We start from the raw sequence: 19,422 nt of genomic DNA, 5'->3' as shown, positions 1-19,422 counted from the left end.
CAGACACAACTGAAGAGACTTAGCAGCAAAACCTTACTAGCAACACTTACATGCAAATTTTTTCAGCAATAATAATGACATTTTAGAGAAATAAACTAAAATACTCATAAAAGTCTGTGTATTTTTACCTTGTGGTAAAATATATATACCACAAAAAAAATATATATATATATATAAAATATATTTTTCACCATATATTTTCTGGTTTATTTTCTTTTTAATTCATTTCTATATAGCCAGTTTGTAGAGATCTCCTTCAAAGCTTGCTTTGAAATAAAATGGTCCAACAACTCTTTCTCATCTCTGTGTATATTTCCATGGTATCCAAAATATTACAAGGTCTGAGATAATAAAGGACTAAGGAAATGAAGCCTGTTTTCCTCTTGAGAGATGTTATTATTGGGTAAATTACAAAGTTCTTCCTGAATGTTAGCAATTATTAATATAAGTGATGATCAAAACCTAATATTGCTTCATATATGCTAGGCACTGTGTGAAGCATTTTATAAATTATTCTATTTAAGATTTTTTTGAGAACATTATATGTGATTGGAAGATAGAAAAACTGAAACATGGAGAAGTTCAGCCTTGTACTCTAGGACATGTAATTACTGAGGAGCAACCCTTAAAATACATTTCAAAACTCTCTGATCTCAAGTCTTGATCTTGATCTTGAGCTCACATTACCTCCCATGTAAGAACTCACCAAATATTTAGCAGGAGACTTCTTTAACATTCATCTTTCAACAAAGGCTTTCAGAAGACTATTTCTCAGCCTAATTTGTGGAAACATTAAAAAAGGAATTCAAAAAACCCTTGGGAATTTCAAAGATGTCAACTTCTTCCACTGAGAATTGTCCATCTTCTCTCTCAGGAAACTTTCTAATTATACATGTATTATTATATTTATTTATTTAGTCAGTTAAATAACATGTAATCAACCCTGCCCGTAAATCATCTGCCTTAAATATCTTTTTTTAGAAAATTGTCCAGGTTCAATGCACGATACTGGATGCTTGGGGCTAGTGCACTGGGACGACCCAGAGGGATGGTATGGGGAGGGAGGAGGGAGGAGGGTTCAGGATGGGGAGCACATGTATACCTGTGATGGATTCATTTTGATATTTGGCAAAACTAATACAATTATGTAAAGTTTAAAAATAAAATAAAATTAAAAAAAAATAAAATAAATTACCTTAAAAAAAAAAATTGTCCTACATTGAGCATTTATTTTTTGTAATCATCACTCATACTTAATTTGAAAATAACTCAGAGATAAATGCATAATTCCTAACTCATAGATAGAAAAGCTGAGAATTGGAATATTTATTTCACTTGTTCAGGATGAGGTAATCAGTAAGTAATAGAATTAAAAGCATGCTTCTGCTGTTTCAGTTCCAAGTTGAATTTAAGAGCTCTCCAAAATCAGAAGCTTCTGGGAAATGTTGGACATGTTTCACCATAAACTGAATAATTATCATGGATTTAATATTATATTATAAATAAGGATTTTGAGAATTCAAGTGTATAGAGACCAGCATTAGGTCCACAAATAAATAAGCAATTAATGAAATATTAGTCATTGAAATTAGGAGTTTATTAGAAAGTATCTAATTCACTTTTTTCATGTGCTTACAAAGAATCTGAAACCCAGGGCAGGAAAGGGTCATATCTAAAAGTGCATATTTGGATACTATCAGATTAAAGATAAGAATCCAGGTTTTCTAAATGCCAACTTGTTTTATCTATTCCCTATGGGATTAGCCACTATTGTCACTTGAAATAAGGTAGTTTCAACAAAAGACATGGTTTTCTTTGTGTAATTCTTCATGTAATTATTTCAATGAGCTTCATTGTTTCCCAAGTGAGAACTGCCTAGGGAAATAAGAATGTCGAGAGCTCATAACCAAATACATCCTTTGACTCAGTACTGTAAGATTTTCTCATGTAAATAGAAAATACACAAAGTAAGGACTTATTATACAGTGTTTTTTTAAGCTTCCCTTTTCCACACCGGTTTAGCCTGTGTCTTCACTTTGTTCTTAACCCACAAAAGTAAACTAAGTTGTAATAGTAAGACTAGAGAACTTCCTGCATCTGTCAAATATCCTTGGTAGCACAAAAATGCGGTGCTTTTTGCTCATTATTTTGGAAAGATAGATTCATTTCAAATACTTCTATTCAGTTCTCTACACCATCAGGGAACGGATATGGAAGTGCTTGCCCTCTGTAGAATACACATAGCTCACTAGATATGTAGAACTGGCCCACTAGGAGAGCATTGAGTATTCTCTCACCTTGTAGAAATTAATAAACAGAAAGCCAGTGAAATAGAGTTGGCAGACCAGAAGGCATAACAGCATAGCAGAGCTCAACAGGAAGAAGAAAGACTCTTTTTCTTCCTGGCAATGTCTCAGCCAATGAAACGTCATGTGTTTTTTATTTACTAGTGCCCCCTCAACTTTGTTTTCCCTTCTATAAAAGCATTTACCTTTCCTTGCCTGTGGGGAAATTGCACGTGGGTACAGGCCCTAAACTGCAATTCTTGCTGATCCCAAATTAACTCACACTTGCTGGAGAAATATTTGGCATCCTATATGTTTCAGGTCAACAACTGTCAATCAGCTTTCTGACCAGTGAAGGATGTGGCAATATGCCACCCAGGACTGGGGGTTAGAATCTATTTCAGGTAATCTCCAGAAAGATTTGAGCATTTCTATTTGCTAGAGTATAGTTACCTTAGTAAATGGTCACAGATCTCTCAGAGAAAGATTAGGTTGAAGATTTGTACCACCTATTTGTGCTGACAGGTATAACTCAAAAATATCTGATAGCTTCTTTAGTCAAAGAATCTCTGGATTGGAAATTATCTATTTCTGGCAATTGGATGAGGAAATGTTTTTTCTTTTCTAAAATGAAACTTGGTCATTCAATTCAGACCTCTATTGAGTAAAGTCAACCTGTATTTTATCATCACCATCCATTATCAATACCACCATATATTAATTGACTTGGGCTTCCATAACAAAATAATGCAGATTGCATAGCTTAAATACAAGTCATTCATTTTTTTCACAGTTCTCGAGGCTGGATGTCCAAGATTAATGTAACAGCAGGGTGGGTTTCTGGTAAGCCCTCTCTTCCCACTTACAGACAGCCTCCTTCTCACTCCATTCTCTCAGGGCCTTTCCTCTGAGCAAACATGTGGACTCTGGTTTACGTTCCATATCTCACTAGGACACCAGTTCTATTGGATGAGGCTTCACCCTATGATCTCATGGAGTCCTGCCTGTTTCAATTGCCACTGTTCAAGGCTTCCCAGCCTGTATAGGTATATGAGTGAGGAAACTGATTACATGACTGCAGCCTCAGCCAGTTCCTGACTGCAAGCTTATGAGAGATGTTGAACTTAAGTACCCAACTGAACTAATCAAATTCTTGATCTATTATCATTACCTGAAATAGTAAAGTGATAGTCAGTTTTTTAAAACCACTAAATTTGGGAGTGATTTTTATATGGCAATGGTATCTGAAACACTGCAGTAATTTTAACACTATGCTATTGGTTCATGGATAAATATGTTAATTGAACAAAATAAACAGCTAAGAAATAAAATAGTAGATAAATCGATTTTATATATTTACATCATCATAGTGATATAGAAGGGTAGTCAGAAACAGAATATCGTTCCTAAATCAGATCAAGCTGTTTGTCACTTAAAAAAAAAAATCAATACACATAAAACTTGGTAAATAGGAGAGCTGCCTTAAACCACAACGCCAGCAATCTACAGAAATGATGGATTTCATGTTGGCAAAAACCACCTCCAAAGATTCTGCTGAACCATGAACATTTTGAATGGAAGAAGGGAAGAAATCTCAGTTAATTATTGAGATAGAGAGTCAGATTCCTTGACACCCCCCACTGCATGCAGGCTTGTTGACTTCTTGTAGGTGTTACCTTGTTCACAGTTTGGTCACACAGTTTGACTATGAAATTATTGAAAAGGAACCTAGGAAAGAAATCTGATAATCTGTTACTTATTTTTCATTTCTAACTTTTTTGATCTACAGAAAGAACCAACCAGTTAGCCAAGCTGTTGTTATAAGCTAAAATATTTGAAATGTATGCTTGGGCTGAAAATGAGTAAAGCATGGGGTGTTTGGTTAAAAGTTACTTATGCTGTAACTTTGATATAGTGACAAGGAAAAGGCTTCCGGCTGAGAAGAGTTTCCTGTTAAACAGCTGCTTAAAATAGCAAATAAATATAATTAAATATCTGCACTCACAATAAGGAAGACATATGTGCATTTGTAATGGAAAATAAATAATCACAGTTCATAGTTGTTGCCTCAACATTCAAGAGATAATGTCCAGTATAAAGAGTTCAACCTTCTGATCTGTTGACCACTTACAACACTTAGGTGTTTATAGCTGGCTTTACACTATTTTCATTGCTATCTTTTGGGTCTGTCCGAACAATAGATATATTTAATAATAATTATTGTAACTTTTGAAATTCCCTTTGTAAAAAGGAGATGTTAGTTAAATATAACTATACTCTTGGTATTTTATACACAGAAGAATAGAAGCAGAGATCTTTAACAGATATTTATATACCAGGGTTGCTGCTGCTGCTGCTAAGTTACTTCAGCCATGTCCAACTCTGCTACCCCAGGACGGCAGCCCACCAGGCTCCCCCGTCCAAGGGATTCTCCAGGCAAGAACACTGGAGTGGGTTGCCATTTCCTTTTCCAATGCATGCAAGTGAAAAGTGAAAGTGAAGTTGCTCAGTCGTGTCCGACTCCTAGCGACCCCACGGACTGCAGCCTACCAGGCTTCTCCATCCATGGGATTTTCCAGGCAAGAGTACTGCAGTGGGGTGCCATTGCCTTCTTTGATACAAGGGTTAATAGCAGCATTACTCACAACAGCCAACAGGTGAAAACAACTCAAATTTCTTTCACATGTTTGGAAAGATTGTTGTTATTATCTCTCCAAACATTTTCTCAGGTCCTCTTCTTCTGAGACTCTTATAATGCAAATGTTGGTGCATTTAATGTTGTCCCAGATGTTTCTTAGACTGTCTTGATTTATTCTCAGTTTTTTTTTTTCTTTATTTTATGGCACTAATTTCCACTATTCTGTCTTCCAGGTTATTTATCTATTCTTCTGCCTCAATTATTCTGGTATTGATTCCTTCTAAGATATTTGCCATTTCAGTTATTGTTCATCTCTGTTTCTTTGTTCTTTAGTTCTTGTATGTCTTTATTAAATATTTCTTGCAGGCTTCTCAATTCATGCCTCCATTCTCTTTCTGAGATGTAGGATCACTTTCCCTACCATTGCTACGATTTATTTTTTCAATAAATTGCCTATTTCCACTGCACTTAGTGGCAAAATGGCTGTATGAGGAGGCCTTACAAATAGCCATGAAAAAAAGAGAAGTGAAAAGCAAAGGAGAAAAGGAAACATATACCGATTTGAATGCAGAGTTCCAAAAAATAGCAAGGAGAGATAAGAAAGATTTTCTTAGCGATCAATGCAAAGAAATAGAGGAAAACAGTAGAATGGGAAAGACGAGAGATCTCTTCAAGAAAATTAGAGATACAAAGGGAATATTTCATACAAAGATGGGCTTAATAAAGGACAGAAATGTTTGGACCTAACAGAAGCAGAAGATATTAAGAAGAGGTGGTACAGAAGAACTGTGCAGATATCTGCACAATCCAGATAATCTCGGTGGTGTGATCACTCATCTAGAGCCAGACATCCTGGAAAGTGAAGTCAAGTGGGCCTTAGAAAGCATCGCTATGAACAAAGTCAGTAGAGGTGATGGAATTCCAGTTGAGCTATTTAAAATCCTAAAAGATGATGTTGTGAAAGTGCTGCAGTAAATATGCCAGCAAATCTGGAAAACTCAGCAGTGACCACAGGACTGGAAAACGTCGATTTTCATTCCAATCCCAAAGAGAGGCAATGGCAAAGAATGCTCAAACTACTGCACAATTGCACTCATCACACATGCTAGTAAAGTAATGCTCAAAATTCTCCAAGCCAGGCTTCAACAATACATGAACCATGAATTTCCAGATGTTCAAGCTGGTTTTAGAAAAGGCAGAGGAACCAGAGACCAAATTTCCAACATCTGCTGGATCATCAAACAGCAAGAGAGTTCCAGAAAAACATCTATTTCTGCTTTATTGACTATGCCAAAGCCTTTGACTGTGTGGATCACAATAAACTGTGGAAAATTCTTAAAGAGATGGGAATACCAGACCATCTGACCTGCCTCTTGAGAAACCTGTATGCAGGTCAGGAAGCAACAGTTAGAACTGGATTTGGAACAACAGACTGGTTTCAAAGAGGAAAAGGAGTATGTCAAGGCTGTATATTGTCACCCTGCTTATTTAACTTATATGCAGAGTACATCATGAGAAATGCTGTGCTGGAAGAAGCACAAGCTAGAATCAAGATTGCCGGGAAAAATATCAATAACCTCAGATATGCAGATGACACCACCCTTATGGCTGAAAGTGAGGAGAAGCTAAAAAGCCTCTTGATGAAAATGAAAGAGGAGAATGAAAAATTTGGCTTAAAACTCAACATTCAGAAAACTAAGATCATGGCATCCGGTCCCATCACTTCATGGTAGATAGATGGGGAAACAGTGGCTGACTTTATTTTTGGGGGCTCCAAAATCATTGCAGATGGTGACTGCAGCCATGAAATTAAAAGATCCTTACTCCTTGGAAGGAAAGTTATGACCAAGATAGATAGCATATTAAAAAGCAGAGACATTACTTTGTCAACAAAGGCCCATCTAGTAAAGGCTATGTTTTTTCCAGTGGTCATGTATGGATGTGAGAGTTGGACTATAAAGAAAGCTGAGCACCTAAGAAGTGATGCTTTTGAACTGTGGTGTTGCAGAAGATCTTTGAGAGTTCCTTGGTCTGCAAGGCGATCCAACCCGTCCATTCTGAAGGAGATCAGTCCTGGGTGTTCCTTGGAAGGACTGATGTTGAAGCTGAAACTGCAATACTTTGGCCACCTGATGCGAAGAGCTGACTCATTTGAAAAGACCCTGATGCTGGGAAAGCTTGCGGGCAGAAGGAGAAGAGGACGGCAGAGGATAAGATGGTTCAATGGCATCACCAACTCAATGGGCATGGATTTGGGTGGACTCTGGGAGTTGGTGATAGACAGGGAGGCTTGGTATGCTGCAGTTCATGGGGTCGCATAGGGTCAGACATACCTAAGCAACTGAACTGAATTAGTTGTTATTTTGGGATTTCATCTTGTTCTTTCATCTGGGCCATGTGCTCTCATGCTCTCTAACTTTCTGTGAATTTTGTTTCAGTTCCACAGGCTGCAGTCTGTAGTTCTTATTTCTGCCCCTTTGCCTTCGGGTGGATGAGGCTGTCTTAAGGGGCTTATGTAGGCTTCCTGATGGGAGGGACTGGTTCTTGTATACTGATGGGTGAGCTGGGTCTTTTCACTCTGGTGGACAGGGTTGTGCTCTGGACTTCTATGAGAAGCCTGTCTGATATTGGGTGGATCTGTATTCCCATACTGTTGGTTGCTTTCTTGATGTATCCAGCAAAGGAGTCTATAGGTGGAGAGTGGGTCTAATGGTGGCTTCCAGAAAGGTTCATACCAATGAGTGGTCTCCAGATTTGCCACTGCCATCATCTTTGTCCCTACCATGAGCTGAAGAAATACTCTGCTTCTGCAGTTTTCAATACTAGAAAGTAGGTCTGGCCCCGTCTCTTGGAATGCCATTGTTTCTTTTTCTCCCCAAATCCTAATATGTACACAACCATGTGTGTACCCTCCAAGAGTGTGGTTTCTGCTACCTTCGTCATTGTGGAATTTCTGTGATTAAACACTGCTTGCCTTCAAAGACAGATCCTCTAGGGGCTCCTACTCTTGTGCTGGACATCCAGCCTGGTGAGCCTGACAGAGGGCTCAAGATTTTCACTCCTTGTGGCAGAAATTCTGTAGTAAAATTGCTTTCTAATTTGTAGGTTGCCCACCAGGTGGGTATAGAATTTGATTTAATCATGACTGTGCTTCTCCTACAATCTTATTGTGGCTTCTTCTTTGCCTTTGGATGTAGAGTATCTATTTTGGTAGGTTCCAGCATTTTTTTGGGGGGGAGGGTGGTATATGGTTGTTCAGCTGCTGGCTGTGATTTTAGTGTTTACATGAGAAGCGGTGAACTTACTTCCTCTGCTCCACAATCTTGAGCTAATCTCTGTTCTGTAGACTAAATTATGACTCATTGATAGAGAACTAAAATGCTTACAGGTAAAAGTCTCTATAACCCTTCCACCTGAATGCAAGGAACAACTCATTTTTTCTGCTTATCTGAATGAAGTAAAATAAGTCACTAGATTTGTGGTATCTTCAAAAGCCCAGGAACAAAATTTGTTCAATATGTTTTCAATACATAGCTGGCATAGGGCCTAAAAATATGTAATAATTCGTAGTAATTCCATATAAGCCACAACTATTCTCAAACTTGAAATGAAGTGATAGTATTTGTGACCTAGAGAAGAATGAATGGTGGTCTTGCAATAAGTATTTCAATGTGATCTACCAGAAGAACAAAGAAGATATAAAATGTATGTGTTTTAAAGCATTAGAGAAATACCAAATACTCAGTGTTTTGTGGAACCAATATTTTGAAAAGCCAGGAACTAAACCCTGAATTTTAGGTGCTCTTTTCACTAAAGATATGGGCCAATTCTAAAAACTACACAGAAAAGACTTAGTGGAAATTCCTACAAATGCTTTTCTTTTGGGACAATAAATGGGATTCAAATCCTGCCAAAAAAAGAAGAGAAATTTGGAAACAACCAGGCTCTAATTTGAGATTACAAAAAGCTTTCTACTCTTTATAGCCATAAAACAAAGTCAGATTTAAGAGATGGTTCCAAAAAACGTGTTGTCGCTGTTTGTGTCAGAGTATTCTACCTGAGTTTTCCTACAGGAGTTTTACAGTATCCGCTGTTACATTTAGGTCTTTAATCCATTTAGAGTTTATTTTGTATATGGCATAAGAGATGCTGTTTAAGAGACACTCTTTTCTTCATGGTATATTCTCGCCTCGTGGAGACAGCCTTGCATCATTTAGTAAACACGGTCAGACTAGTACCATGCTCGGACATTGCTGTGTGGTCAAATTATGAAAGAAAGAGCTCCAGTTGACCACTGAGCTTGAGAAGGTGACATTTGTGAGAAGAAACCATGAGTTGGAGTATCTTATTCAGAGAAGCTCTGATTTATCAACAGTGTTGTAGTAAGTAGGATGACCTGGTATTTTCCATGGGTATAGAGAATCATTACAGGTGTCCCCTCATTTTTGAAAATTCACCTTAGACTCTTTGCTTTGTGAAGACCAATGTTAGTATTTGTTTTCATTAATAGAAAATAAATGTGATATTATACATATTTCAATGCCATTCTCCCAAATCATCCCACCCTCTCCCTCTCCCAGAGTCCAAAAGACTGTTCTATACATCAGTGGCTCTTTTGCTGTCTCATATACAGGGTTATTGTTATCATCTTTCTAAATTCCATATATATGTGTTAGTATACTGTATTGGTGTTTTCCTTTCTGGCTTACTTCACTCTGTATAATAGGCTCCAGTTTCATCCACCTCATTAGAACTGATTCAAATATATTCTTTTTAATGGCTGAGTAATACTCCATGGGACAACCCAGAGGGATGGTATGGGGAGGGAGGAGGGAGGAGCATTCAGGATGGGGAACACATGTATACCTGTGGCAGATTCATTTTGATATATGGCAAAATCAATACAATATTGTAAAGTTAAATAAAATAAAATTTTAAAAATCTTATAAAAAAAAGAAAAAAAATAAAAGAAATGTGAAGATTTTTGCTTAAAAAAAAATTCCATTACCGTAGTAATGTTGGACATTTTTTCTATTATTTTATTTTATTTTTTAACTTTACAATATTTTATTGGTTTTGCCATATATAAAAATGAATCCACCACAGGTATACATGTGTTCCCCATCCTGAACCCTCCTCCCTCCTCCCTCCCCGTACCATCCCTCTGGGTCGTCCCAGTGCACCAGCCCCAAGCATCCAGTATCGTGCATAGAACCTGGACTGGTGACTCATTTCATATATGATATTATACATTTTTATAATTGAAGTAAATTGAACTTTCAAAAAGAATAAGAATCTTGTAGTGCTGAAATGTATTCCTACATTTGAGACAAGGCTATAGCATTTGACACCATCTTCTTGAAGGATAAAGTGAATCATTTAGACAGCAGATGATTTTCTCATTAGTAGACCTAAACATACCACAGACAACTCTGTTTACTTGAAAGGAAGTAAAACTGAGTTTTAAGACTTGAATGGGAAGTTTCTAGCTGAAATTTTTTAAAGAGAGCTGAATTTCAGTAATAGTTCCTGACACACTAATGGGGTAAACATGTATCAGGCCAGGCAAATAAATTAATAATCCACTTTGGCTTTAATTTGCTTCTTTGTAAAACTAGTATTGCCTCCCTGGTGAATTAAAAACAAACAGACAAACAAAAAACACTTGCCAATGCTGGAGACATGGGCTCAATTCCTGGATAGGGAAGATCACCTGGAGAAAGAAATGGCAACCCATTCCAGTATTTTTGCCTAAAAATCCCATAGACAGATGATTTGCAAAGAGCCTGACACAAATTAGGGACTAAACAATGACAATAAAATCTGTATACCTGTTAGTGAAGCTAACAGTTTAGTAAATGGATAAATCAACTGAAGTGAATGTGCTGTAGATAATGAAGTGCTAATTTAATGTAAATTTATGTAACAGCTTCAGAGATCTGGGTTAAAAATAACAAAAACACACAAACAAACTTTTTACACAGGTTTTCAGTACACAAGGATATTTAAAGTAGATGAATTCCTTATTTTCAAGGTTCTCCAGAGCAATAACTTTGAAACATAATCATATGTTTTTTGTTGAGACATAATAAAAGATGGCAACCCTTGTATCAAATGACTCTCAATTCTTGCTATCGAAGATTTTTCATATATTAAAAAAAGTAGATGAGCCATAGGGATATTTAGAAAATGGAGGAAATGAAGAATAATTTCAAAAATCTCTGGCTTATTCCTTATGCCAAGAAAACATTCAGATTGTGAATTATTCTTTCCTCTCTATGCAGTTGACTCTTGCTTTTATGATTATTCATAGTACAAAAAAAAAAAATAATAGCTCTGATTCTTTCACTTAACTATTACTTCCCAGTGTATCTGGCAAAGAATTTCTATTCCTAATTTACTTTAAACAAAAATAGACAAAGTTCTTAGATCAATATCCTAAAGAAAAGCCAATTTCATCCAAAAGACATATATGAAGAATTTAGTGAAGCAGATGTAGGACAGTGAAGAAAAACATACTCTACAATCATCAAACCTGGGGTTTATAGTTGTTTCCATTGCCTAATCTGAAGTTATAAACATGAACCTTGAAGTTTTCAAATAGTACATTAAAAGTTAACAAAATGCCTAAAATGTGCCTCACTAGGGTGCCTCAACATATAGTTTCTGGGCCTTTTTATCTGTCAATAATCAGCAAAATTTCTTATTTTCTATAATAATTCACAACTGGTACAACCCTCCCTATGTATACAAATCATTTCTTTCTTGGCTTCACAAACAGCCTAAGTTACTCTTCTCTTCAGCAAATTTCTCATGGCAATTTTCACCTCTGTGTTTCTCACTGTGTAAATGATAGGATTTAGCATGGGAGTGAGGACTGCAAAGAATACAGCCACCCACTTGTCCACAGGATAGGTGGCCAAAGGACACATGTAGGTGAATATACAAGGGGCAAAGAGAGAACCACTACTGTAAAGTGTGAGCCACATGTAGAGAGGGCCTTGTGCTGTCCTTCAGAGCCATGTGATTTCAGGGAGCTCAGGATGACTGTGTAGGAAATGAGGAGCAGGAAAAAATGAGCAAGCACATGGCCCCAGTGTTAGCTGCTACCATGATTCCAAGCGTGTAGGTGTGGGTATAGGCAAGTTTTAATAATGAGATGAAATCACATATAAAGTGATCAATGACATTTGAGCCACAGAAGGTCATGTCTACCATGAAAAGAATCTGCAAAGTGGCATGCAGGATCCCCCCAACCCAGGCCACCACCACCAGGAGCTGGCAGAGCCCCTGTCACATGATGGTCGTGTAGTGCAGAGGCTTGCAGATGGCCACGTAGCGATCATAGGCCATGACACTGAGGACAATAACCTCTACTCCTCCCAGGAAGTGCTCTAGAAAGAGATGAGTCAGGGAGCCACCCCTGGAGATGGTTCTCCTCTGGTACAGCAGGTCAGTGATCAATTTCGGGGTGCTGACAGAGGTGAAGATGGCATCTATGAAGGACAAGTGAGTGAGAAAAAGTACATGGGAACTGAAAGTGTGGGGCTGAGGGAGATGGTGATGACGATGAGCAGGTTGGCGAGCACAGTGAATAGAAACATGGGCAAAAGGACAACAAAGAGTATTTTCTGCAGTTGTAGATTCTGTGTGAATCCCAAGAGAAGAAATTTAGTCATGTTGTTGGGAGATGTGAGAAGCTCCATTTAAGAAGCAATATGTTCTTGGGTCCTGAATTACCTACAAAGGAATTGAGAATTGTACCTATTAATCATGATAGCATGATAGTCTGAATTTCTTAGAACACAGACAGAGCAGTCACTGTAGCTGTGGAAAATGTCCTTGGCACTTTGCTCCAGTACTTGTTTTATGTCTTTCTTATTTTCTCCGTGATGCTGTCCGTCTCTTCAGACACCTTGTACTTGTAACCTGTAAATTACCTATAGGGCAACACATGATCTGTAGTTTACTGTGAAAACACTGGGCTATCTCCATGAGACCTGGATTCTCATTCTGGTTCCAGCTCCATATACCTCTACTTAGTATCTCAGTGCCCCGTGTTTCTAAGCCCTCCTCTGTCAGGTTACAACTTGTATTTAATTCTTAGGTGTGCATCTTGTATCTTGTAAGGTGACAGGTGCCACACACAGGTAAGAGTTACTTATTTTTTTCATGAGAATTTACATTTGAACCCTCAGCTCTAACTAGAAAGAAAGACATGGTCAATAAAATTTATTGCAAGCAGAGGGTTTTGGGAAATATGCAGAATTCACTGATGACACACTCCACCTGGTAGCAACCAAAATACATAAACTATTCAATTGTGTTTTCTCACTAACCATGGTGCCTGACACGATGTCTGGAGTGTCTGAAATCTATTAGATGATGAGTGAAAGCTTGGCAAATTGTCATTTAATATGGGTAAGAATATGCCTGATTCCCCAGACCATAAACCTAGGAGAAATTCATGTGTTCTTTTCTTCTGCTCTGTTTATTATTGCTCTCTACTTTATAAGAGACAAAATAAAGATTTGAAAGGGAAGTTGAAAAGTTTAACAGTTTCTGATGGACCTTATCAGGTAAATATGAAAATATTTAATTGCCTTTAGGAAAAACTATGTTACTGGTTGTTTTTACTTTCAAGATAATTATAGTGTTTGTTAATTGATATTTATTATTCTTCAAAACTATGTTTCACATTGAATTCAACATAGATGTATTCAATTAACATACAGCTTCCAAAAAATTGGATAAAACATAACTATTGCACAGGTTTTCAGTAAACAAAGATATTTCAAGTAGAGGAAATCCTTATTTTCAAAGTTCTAAAAATGGAAATTTAATGTGGAGAACAGAAAGAGTCTTTAAGGTAATGTACAGAGACAGGTAACTATACGTTTAATATGTACACAGACTAACACAAGCACAGATAAAATCTGTTGTTAAGTTAGTTACCTATTACAATTTTACTCATTCAAAAATATTTATTGGACACTTACCTGATATATGAATGTGCATCTGTGCACACAAGTCAGGAAGAGTGCCCCTATTAAATACCCTTAAGAATGGAAACTTCATTCCCAAACAGCAGCAAGGCATCCATCCACGAAGGAATCTTTCCACTCTTTCATGTGTCTGCTGCATGCATTCTCAAGCCTTCTCCAATTTCCCCATAGCATCCATCTTTCATAAATCCTGGTTACAGCCGATTGGATTACTAAGACAATGAGAAATTTGGGACATAAATTTCCAAAAGAAAATGGAAGACTAAGCATAAATATAATAAAATATATTCTGCCAAAAATATTTCTTTCCTTTAAAAAACTGAAAATAGAACTGCCATATGACCCAGCAATCTCACTGCTGGGCATACACACTGAGGAAACCAGAATTGAAAGAGACACATGTACCCCAATGTTCATTGCAGCAGTATTTATAATAGCCAGGACATGGAAGCAACCTAGATGTCCATCAGCAGACAAATGGATAAGAAAGCTGTGGTACATATACACAATGGAGTATTACTCAGCCATTAAAAAGAATACATTTGAATCAGTTCTAATAAGGTGGATGAAACTGGAGTCTATTATACAGAATGAAGTAAGGCAGAAAGAAAAACGCTAATACAGTATACTAATGCATATATATGAAATTTAGAAAGATGGTAACGATAACCCTGTATGCGAGACAGCAAAAGAGACACAGATGTATAGAACAGTCTTTTGGACTCTGTGGGAGAGGGCAAGGATGGGAAGATATGGGAGAATGGCATTGAAACATGTAAATTATCATATGTGAAATGAATCGCCAGACTAGGTTCGATGTATGAGACAGGGTTCTTGGGGCTGGTACACTGGGATGATGACCCAGAGGGATGGGATGAGGAGGGAGGTGGGAGGGGGGTTCAGGATGGGGAACACATGTACACCCGTGGCGGATTCATATTGATGTATGGCAAAACCAATACAATATTTTAAAGTAAAAAAAAATAATAATAAAGAATAAAAAAGTTTTAAAAAGATAAATGGATAGAGCTTAGTTTTTAGTTACACAAAATAACCACAACATTGTAAGTCAACTATACTCCAATAAAAATTGATTTCAAAACTGGAAATTGCAGTTATGAGGAAACAAAGTGCAACAGCTTTATTGCATTTTCTTATTCTGATATATGATATACCAACAGATCAGACAAGGGTATGGTGTACATAAGGTAAGAGTTGGACATAAGTTATGTAATAACATTATTTTAGAAATAACTGAAGAAATAGAAATTCCTCTTTCCATTTTTCTTTGGTTCCATACTACTGTTTCTAGAAATAAGCTCTAATGGAAAATATTTTTAAAGGAGAAAATTTGTTATTTACAAATATGTCCAACATAATTATTAAGAGCTGTGAAAAATTTAGAAACAATATGGAATGTTGAACACTAAAGAAATTTATCATTGGAATACAGGCATCTCCTTAAGTAATGTGTAATTTTTAACAGAGATATTTTTAACAATTGTGCAATATCAAAGAACCTTCTTAGGCTGTAATATAAATTGTAGCAAATTTGGATGAAACTTTGAATTCTTTAATTATTATGATATAATTCTAACTAATATTATTTTTCTTCTCAGTAATTTAAATATATATCAAAAAGGAAAAAAAGTCTCCAAAATATTTCTACTTCTAAATTGATGATATTTACTTGAATCCATCTTTCTTAAATGTTATATATGCTGAAAAAGATACAAATTAATATAGGAAAGATAAGGATGAAGGATGATGTTATGACTTGTAAGATCCATTGAAAGCTGAGAGTCTATGATTATATGATTTCAATCTCACCTATGACATGCCTGACATAGGTCCATGGCCAAGGCCCCAGGCAGCCGTTAGTTCACCAAGAAAGAGGCAACAATGTAAGATTTAGACCTGCCATCTAGCTCAGTTACAGTGAATGTCTTTGTTGACTTTTAAGTGGTACCTTTGGAGGAATCTTAAAATAACCACATGTCCTGTTTGTTGGCACATTCTCTAAAGCGTCTCAGTTGCGGCTAATAAAACCTCAGGGGTATTTCACCACATTAGCAGACTTTGCCAGCAAATCAGTTGTTTCCTGAAATTACCTGAACAGCAGAGGAGAACTTTCTTTGTCATGCATCTTTAATTTTGACTTCCTTCTTGAGTTTACATGAAGACCAACACTATGAAAAGAGGGAGAAAAAAAAATAAAGAAATATTGATTTTTTATGAATTTAGGTATTTGAAAATACATGAATTTATTATGATGTCTGAGTATTTAGTATTGTGCAAACTAAATATTTAGGTGGATAACGAATTGATATTTAAACTTTATTATAGTTATTTGTGGTTTAACTTACATATGCAAATCATGATTTTAACATATTACTTTCATAAACATTAAGTGGTAACTATGAGTCTTATTATAATAATGGCACTTCAAACAAGATGAAATTCACAGTACTTCTTAAAGTAGTTGTTTATTATGAAAGTTCTAGAATTAGATAAACATGATAATTATGAAAGCAATTACATTATTTGCCTGTACATAGAGATGGTAAATGCACTTAGTTCAGCCACTTTCATTGAATAATACTCATATGGAATTTAAAAAAAGACAATATTATTCACAATTTATAACAAGAAAATTTTAAAAAATGGAATCAGAATGTCATTTGCTAAGGAGAAGAAGCCAGGCCACTATATCCTAGGCCAGGAACTGATCTTTAAGTTATTGTTTTGCAACTAAAGAAGAATGACACATATATTGTCACCAACTGTAAAGACCATTACAATTATCTACTAAAATAAATAAATATCAATATTGAAAGTATTTGATAAATAAGTGTAATTCAATTCAACTCAGAAATATTCCTATATAGAACCACACTCACACACCATGTTCAGATAGTCTGAATTAAAAATTAAAATTATGAAAGTGAAAGAGGAGAGTGAAAAAATTGGCCTAAAGCTCAACATTCAGAAAACGAAGATCATGGCATCTGGTCCCATCACTTCTTGGGAAATACATAGGGAAACAGTGGAAACAGTGTCAGACTTTAGTTTTTTGGACTCCAAAATCACTGCAGATGGTTACTGCAGCCATGAAATTAAATGATGCTTACTCCTTGGAAGGAAAGTTATGACCAACATAGATAGCATATTGAAAAGCAGAGACATTACTTTGCTGACAAAGGTTCGTGTAGTCAAGACTATGGTTTTTCCAGTGGTCATGTATGGATGTGAGAGTTGGACTGTGAAGAAAGCTGAGCGCTGAAGAATTGATGCTTTTGAACTGTGGTGTTGGAGAAGACTCTTGAGAGTCCCTTGGACTGCAAGGAGATCCAACCAGTCCATTCTTAAGGAGATCAGCCCTGGGATTTCTTTGGAAGGAATGATGCTAAAGCTGAAACTCCAGTACTTTGGTCACCTCATGCGAAGTGTTGACTCATTGGAAATGACTCTGATGCTGGGAGGGATTGGGGGCAGGAGGAAAAGGAGATGACAGAAGATGAGAAGGTTGTATGGCATCACTGACTCGATGGACGTGAGTCTGAGTGAACTCCGGGAGTTGGTGGTGTACAGGGAGGCCTGGCATGCTGCGATTCATGGGGTTGCAAAGAGTCGGACATGACTGAGCGACTGGACTGAACTGAACTGAAGGCTTCCCAGGTGTCTCAGTCATAAAGAATCTTCCTTCAATGCAGGAACTGCAGGAGACAGCAGAGCTTTTTTTATCCCTGAGTCAGGAAGATGCCCTGGAGGAAGAAATGCCTACCCACTCCAGTATTCCTGCCGGGATAATCCCATGGACAGAGAAGCCTGGCAGGCTATAGTCCATGGAGTCTCAAAACTGCAGACACAACTGAGCACCTGAGCACAAACACAAAGATTTATAAGAGATACAAATTTTGTTGAAGTATCATTACTGGGTTGAAAGCTAGTGTCAGATCACAGAATTAGTGTGGACTGACAAATTTATCATTCTCAACTTCATAAAAGATAGAAATCCATTTACAATGACTCATTGAGTGGTCATCAAATATCTATCTAATTAACTACAGTGCTGAGTAGAGAGGTTGCTTTATTTATTTATTTATTTTTGCAACCTTGGATACTTTTTATTATCTGCAAATTGTCATGAAAATTTTTATTAAGCTAGAGAATAAAATTAAATTAAACAATGATTGTTTTTCTTTTTTAAATATAAATTTATTTATTTTAATTGGAGGTTAATTACTTTACAATATTGTATTGGTTTTGCCATACATCAACATGAATCCACCACAGGTATACACGAGTTCCCCATACCGAACCCCCCTCCCTCTTCCCTCCCTGTACCATCCCTCTGGGTCATCCCAGTGCACCAGCCTCAAGCAACCAGTATCATGCATCGAACTTGGACTGGCGATTTGTTTCATATATGATATTATACATGTTTCAATGTCATTCTCCCAAGTCATCCCACCCTTTCCCTCTACCGCAGAGTCCAAAAGACTGTTCTATACATATGCATCTCTTTTGTTGTCTTGCATACAGGGTTATTGTTACCATCTTCCTAAATTCCACATATATGCATTAGTATACTGTATTGGTGTTTTTCTTTCTGGCTTACTTCACTCTGTATAATAGGCTCCAGTTTCATCCACCTCATTAGAACTGATTCAAATGCATTCTTTTTAATGGCTGAGTAATACTCCATTGTGTATATATACCACAGCTTTCTTATCCATTCATCTGCTCATGGACATCTAGGTTGCTTCCATGTCATGGCTATTATAAACAGTGCTGTGATGAACACTGGGGTACACCTGTCTCTTTCAATTCTGGTTTCCTCAGAGTGTATACCCAGCAATGGGATTGCTGGGTCGTATGGCAGTTCTATTTCCAGTTTTTTAAGGAATCTCCACACTTTCTCCATAGTGGATGTACTAGTTTGCATTCCCACCAACAGTGTAAGAGGGTTCCCTTTTCTCCACACCCTCTCCAGCATTTATTGCTTGTAGACTTTTGGATCACAGCCATTCTGACTGGCGTGAAATGGTAGCTCACTGTGGTTTTGATTTGCATTTCTCTGATAATGAGTGATGTTGAGCGTCTTTTCATCTGTTTGTTAGCCATCTGTATGTCTTCTTTGGAGAAATGTCTATTTAGTTCTTTGGCCCATTTTTTGATTGGGTCATTTATTTTTCTGAAATTGAGCTGCAGGAGTTGCTTGTATATTTTTGAGATTAGTTGTTTGTCAGTTGCTTCATTTGCTATTATTTTCTGACATTCTGAAAGCTGTCTTTTCACCTTGCTTAGAGTCTCCTTTGTTATGCAGAAGCTTTTAAGTTTAATTAGGTCCCATTTGTTTATTTTTGCTTTTATTTCCAATATTCTGGGAGGTGGGTCATAGAAGATCCTGCTGTGATTTATGTCAGAGAGTGTTTTGCATATGTTCGCCTCTAGGAGTTTTATAGTTTCTGGTCTTATGTTTAGATCTTTA

General features: G+C 36.8%; 1 pseudogene; it reads right to left on the bottom strand.

The window, feature by feature from the left end:
• Positions 1-11,705: 11,705 nt before the first annotated feature.
• Positions 11,706-12,629, bottom strand: LOC139187119 (olfactory receptor 4C13-like; annotated as a pseudogene).
• Positions 12,630-19,422: the final 6,793 nt, after the last annotated feature.

The sequence above is a fragment of the Bos indicus genome, chromosome 15, assembly GCF_029378745.1.
Source record: "Bos indicus isolate NIAB-ARS_2022 breed Sahiwal x Tharparkar chromosome 15, NIAB-ARS_B.indTharparkar_mat_pri_1.0, whole genome shotgun sequence".
Lineage (NCBI taxonomy): Eukaryota > Metazoa > Chordata > Mammalia > Artiodactyla > Bovidae > Bos > Bos indicus.
Note: the sequence above shows the minus strand (reverse complement) of the source record. Positions and strands in the feature narration are given on the sequence as shown.